Source organism: Monodelphis domestica, chromosome 1 (genome assembly GCF_027887165.1).
Source record: "Monodelphis domestica isolate mMonDom1 chromosome 1, mMonDom1.pri, whole genome shotgun sequence".
NCBI lineage: Eukaryota > Metazoa > Chordata > Mammalia > Didelphimorphia > Didelphidae > Monodelphis > Monodelphis domestica.
The window spans coordinates 611,799,703-611,805,941 of NC_077227.1; positions in this window are offsets into that span (position 1 = coordinate 611,799,703).

The window sequence follows — 6,239 nt, forward strand, 5'->3', positions numbered from 1 at the left end:
CAAGTTGCAATCACCATTGTGGTCCCCTGATGGAAATTCAAAGTAGATCCTGCAGTCCCAAGCAGCCTGCTTAAGAACTTTGCTCAGCAGTTCCTCTTGTAACCTCCTCAAGGGCTACTCTTCTTTAGCTAGTCACCAATCATCTTTAATAAAACCCTAGTCACAGGGGCCAATGAACCAATCAGCAGTTGCTGGATCACACATTATCTTTTTTTTTTTTTATTTAAACCCTTACCTTCTGTCTTAAAATCAATACAAGTATTGGTTCTAAGGCAGAAGAGTGGTAAGGGCTAGACAACTGGGTTGTGACTTGTGTAGTCGCACAACAAAGAAGTGTTTGAGGCCAGATTTGGACCCAGGACCTCCCATCTCTAAACCTGGCTATCCATCTACTGAGCCACCTTGCTGCTCCCACACATTTTCTTTAGCATATATCTCACAGAAAAGGGCCAGCGCCTATGCCTACCCCATTACAGAGATACATTTTCAGAGCTTTCCCTTAATCTCTTTAACTTCTCAGAGTACTCCATACTTCTAAATGACCCAAGTTCCTTCCTTAACAGACTCCTGTTTCCTCAGTGCAGTTTTCTCAGTGTGTAATTCGAATCGGTTACCCTAAAAACTAAAATTCCCAGCACCCCATTCTCCTCACATTATGTCCTTATGTAGAGAGGATTAGGATATTAATTTGGTGTAGTTCTGTCTCTCATTTTCTCCTCTTCCTGTCTCAGTTTTGGAGTGTTGGATATTAATTCAAATCCTACATTTATGGTGACCATGAAGGGAGTTTAGAACCCTGAATTTAAAAACCATGTTTCTGTAAAAATTAAAATTAACTCAAATAATTAAAATGCTATATTTTAAGAGATGTATTAATGATCACTAGAAGTAAAGGAATAAAGGTAGCAAAATAATTTAAAAAAAAAACCAACCACTTGCCCATGACTAATCAGCCTATTCAAAATTCCCACTTACCATCACAGTCACTACAAGAAGCAAAGAGGGCTGGGACCAGTAATCCCACTGCTAATATCCCCTGTCTACAGGAAGTCAGTGGGCTCCTGGGAAATGTAGTTTTTAGGGTAACAGATTTCTAATTATACATTTCTTCTGTCCCCCTCACTACCCCAGGGAACTCCAACACTTGCTGCTTATGCCTCCCTCCTACCTGCCTGACTGGTCCTTGCCGAGCCTGAAGCCTCTGCCAGCTACTGTTGCTGTTGCAGCTCCTGCTCCTGCTCTTGCTGCTGCTTATGCCTCCCATGACTGACTAGACACTGACTGGGTGTCCTTGCAAACTGCTTTCCTCGGGGCTGGTAAAGTATAAAGCCCCCTTTCCCTTATATTGCTAACATCTGAGTGCTTGCTGCTACCTTGGAAGCTGGGTGTTTTTGTTTTTTTTCTAGCAACAATTAGCCTCTAACCATCCTAACTTCTTTCACCAGGGGGAAGCAACCCTGATCCCCCAACAAGCTACCATCTCACAGCCCAGAATCCTGGAGTGTTGGAGAAAGTTAATAATTTCAGCTCAGTTTTTTTTTGTTGTTGTTATTATTAGAAGGTATTAATTATTGTGCTAAATTGAGAAAGTTTAGCCTCATCTTACTCTTAGAAATTTGCTCTTTCTTTAAGGCCTTTCCTAAACCTCCACATGTCCAAAGCACCGGGGTCTAGGAGCACCTCAGCTAGTACCCCAGCCGTCCCACTTGGTAACACATGTTCCTTGGCATTTTTACCTCAGGGGGAGAGGAAGGAAGGTTACTCTTCCAAACAGGAAATAGATTTGCAACCAATTTAATGAGTAGAATTGCAAGTATGGCCCAGTTTCCTGCTTATCTCAAAGAGCTCCTATTCTGGGAGAGCATTACAGGGCTTGCACAGCTCAAAGTTTTGGGGTATCTTCTCTTACTACTGCTACTGGGTGCACTGGTCCTTGTGATTAACTTGAGTAATCCTTAGATTCAGGGGGGGAAATTTATCTCCCTACATTTCCTTGCCATTTTGATCTGCCCAGTCTCTGCAACACATACAATATAGGATTTGTCCACACTATGCCCAGTATGGGTATGGAAAACCCCAGAGGTGTGACCAAAGGAATCTAGATGGATGATGATCCTGGGGAGGGGAAGGAACCTTAAAGAGTCTGGAGATGAATTTTTAGCTTTTCAGACTCCATTGCCTACCATGTCAGTTTGTTCCCCTCCAAATAGTGAAGAAGTCCGTAACACAGCTATTGGAATTGAAGAAAAGGACTCTTGAATTCAGTGCCTGTATCCTGTCACATATCTTGTATTTGCTGATTGTTTGCTTTATGATTTAATTTTTTTTAAGTTCACATATTGATCTAGTCTAATATATTCTGTTACACTATGTCATTTTAAGTTACTGTGTCTTGGCCATTTAGCTATATATTCCATTACATTGTCTTTATTTGTACCTCCCCTGTGACTGGACTGGAGAAAATACCATTGTAAAAGCCCCTAGTCAACTTGGACAAACCCTTTTCTGTGAAAAAAAATATAAGTCCTTATGGATGCTGGGTTTGTCACCAGATCCATTGAGATCACATGTTGCCTTAAAAGCCTTTTATTTCTTTTTGCCTGTAATTGTCACATAGATGATGATGGATGGACTCCATCAAACTGATTACAATCTGTATACAACCTTTGGAAGATTTAATGACCTAAACTTTTAAAATGACTTTAAGGGGCCTTCAGAAATGATTTTTAGATATTCAATAGCACCACTATCCCTGACTGATCATTTGCTCTGAGTTGTTTGTAACAAGAGGTAAAGTATCCATTTAGTAGTTGAAGTGCAGTGCTCTAGCACTATTATATTTCCCACCTCTGCATTTATAAAAATGTAATGAATGAGACATCTGAAGTGATTTTCACTATTGTAGTCCTCACCTCCACATTGCAATGGATGGGGCATATAAAGACATGCCTTTTACAGCTGTTACAGTCTCATGCCAGAGGAGGAAGATTTCCCAAGGGGTTTGGTTACCCCATGATGGGTTATAATCTCATCTGGTAGGTGGGAAGATTTTCCTAGGGTGCATGGTACTCCTGAATGGCCTGTAAGAGGGAACATTTCCCATGAAGTCTAGAAGTTTCTGAAATATTTTTTATATTTGTAATTCTTCAGCTTACTCTACCCTTCCACCAAAATGATCTAGATTCTTGGTGATATTTTAGACCCAAAAGATTTTCATCAGCAGTACAAAGGTTTGTGTTTTTTCTGGGATCTCCTGCCAAATTTGGAATGATGGCAGTAATAGACCTTGTTAAAAAATATCTCAGCCAAAGTTGAAAGATTGGCTAGATCTGGAGAACTTGTGACAAGTATTCATGAGCTTCAATGGCTAGAGAGACTCATGTGAATCCTAATGATAGCAGGTTTGTTTGCTATTTATCATTAAATGGGTTCTTGTGATTTGGGGAATTTTGTTACTTCCTAAACGTGAATTAGGTGTTATACTACTGTTTTGAAAAGCTGTTACTTGGTAAAAATCATTTGCACTTACATTGTGAATTATAGCCAAGTTAAGAAGGAAATGCATCTCATTTTTGGGTGAGAAAACTTTATATTCTGCCTCTCCTTGGGCAAATACAGTGTGTTACTGATTATGAACTTATATTTTTTTCATTTTTTAAAATTTATTATTGCTTATCCTTGTATGTGCAATAGAGTATTTGGTTTTTCTTTTTTTCTCTCATTTCTTTGTACTTGAAGCACATGTTACCAGTATTAATAGTTTTTATTTTTATTTTGCACTAATATAAGTTATAATAACCATTAGCCCTAATATTACTGCATACCCAAAAGCTTTAGACTATGGAAACCTGCCATTAATTGTTAAATATTATGGGACTTTGATTAATGATTGTATCTGATTTCAGGAGAAGGGATCACAAAAGAACCATTATATAGTGCCAAGGAAGCACAAAGTTAATCTGCACAGTGCCTATGAACATAAGGTCAAGGAGTTCAACCAACCCTGGTGGGACTGATGAAAATCTGCACCAAGACAGAGGACTTGTTAGAGGTTTGAGGTTGCAGCTATTTGACATATGTCAAACACAGGTCTTCCCCATGCCACATTACAACAAACACCTAAGTTTGGCTACCAACTTGACTCCCCTATCCCTCACAATGACGGTAAAACCAGACCAAGAAAACATACTTCCCTTTTACTCAAAAATCTAGTCCCTTTTCTGTTTTTCATAAGTGTGGCAATTTTCTGTAGTCCTGACTACTGATTGGATAAATGCATATTGCTGCAATGGTCCTATAGACTTGTGGGACATAAATTACTTAATTAGGCCCTGATTCTAGGACATGTTATGGGCTTATTCTTGCTTACTCAGAATTTCTATATGCTTTTTAATTTTGATTTTTTCTCTTCTATTTGTTTTTTTTTTATGTTTTTGATTTCCTTTTAACAATTGATTCACATACTCATAACTCAGCTATGTGTCCCTGGGTCATCTGTGTGTTTGTCAACACCCTCATGGGGGGGGGGTTGCATAATTTTCATAAAATTCTAGTTTTATAAAAAAATTTTCGTTTGAGAGTAATTCTAGGATTAGAAACTTGCTACCTCCCTTGGATACCTTGTATGTACCTGTAACTAGATCTTTAGACATATAAGATAGTTATGTTTAAATGATCCATTGGAGAGACTAGTCTCCCCAAGGATCAAAGGGGGTATTTTATAATTAGAATCTGTTACCCTAAAAACTATAATTCCCAGCACCCTGCTCTACTCATATTACATACTGATGTAGGGAGGATATAAAATTGGTGTAGCTCTGCCTCTTGCTCTCTTCTCTTCCTGTCGTAGTTTTGGTGGAGCAGGCTTTTTAAACAGGCAAGGGAACTTAGTCACATGGTCTTAATTTTGTAAATAGTTAGACTGTTTTTACTTCTATTTCTTTTTTATTCCTTCTACTTCAAGTGATTATTAATAAACTCTATAAAATAGAATTCTTGGAGTGTTGGATATTAATTACTTCTAGTTAGTGGTAGTCTCTCGGTGACCGAGAATGACAATTGTCTTTGTGCATTATCATCTATTGATGTACCCTCATGTGGCTTTGGAGTCCAAAGGCTGAGGCGCAGAGTGTGTGGCACACGGGGCATGGGACGCCAGTTGTTACGGGAGGTGCGGCTGTGGCCTGGTGTCAGTGTTCACGCACAGCGGCAAGATGTTGATGTCGCTCATCTTCAAAGGTGGTGGCGGCATGGTTAATGTGGGTTCGCCAGCTGCTTCTGTCAGAGGCAGCGAGTTCTAGTTGCTTTGGTGTGATGCCAGCCCACTTCAAGTTGAACTTTAGCTGATCCTTGAATCTTTTCTTTGGTTGGCCTTGTTTCCTGAGTCCAGCTGACAGTTCACCGTAGAATATCTGTGTTGGTATTCGCTGTGGGTCCATGCGGATGACGTGTCCAGACCATCGTAGCTGGGTTTTGAGGACCAGGACTTCGATGCTGGTGGAGTTGGCTCTGTCGAGGACTTCCTAGTTGGTGATTCAGTCCTGCCATCGGATCCTCATGATTGACCAGAGGGAGCGTTGGTGGAATTGCTCCAGCTGCTTCCCGTGCTTCCGGTACAGTGTCCATGTCTCGCAACCGTACAGGAGCGAGCTGAGGACCACTGCGTTGTACACTTTGAGCTTTGTCGCAGTGCTTACACCGCTGTGTTGGAGGGCTTTGCAGTGCAGCCGCCCGAGTGCCTGGCTGACCTTTTGGATCCTGGCTTTGATCTCGTGGTCTAGGGACCCGTCGTTGGCGATGGTGCTGCCCAGGAACTTGAGAGTGTTGACGTTAGAAAGCTGCGTGCCGTCGATTGTAATGCACGGCTGGTTCGTGGGCCTCCCTGGTGCAGGTTGGACCAGCACCTCTGTTTTGCTGAGGCTGATAGTCAGGACAAATAGTTTTGTTGTAGTGGAGAACCTGTCCACAATGGTTTGGAGATGATTTTCTTGGTGGGCCATGAGAGCACAGTCATCTGCAAAGAGTTCTTCCAGGATGAGTCTCTCTGTTGTCTTTGTTTTTGCAGTCAGGCGGTGAAGGTCGAATAGAGAGCCATCCAGTCGGTATTTTATGTAGATGCCCACGTCTAGATCCATCACAGCATGTCATAATATTTGGGTGAAGTATAGGTTGAAAATACCGGAGCGAGGACACAGCCTTGTTTCACGCCATTGGAGATGTTGAAGCAATTGGAAGTCTCT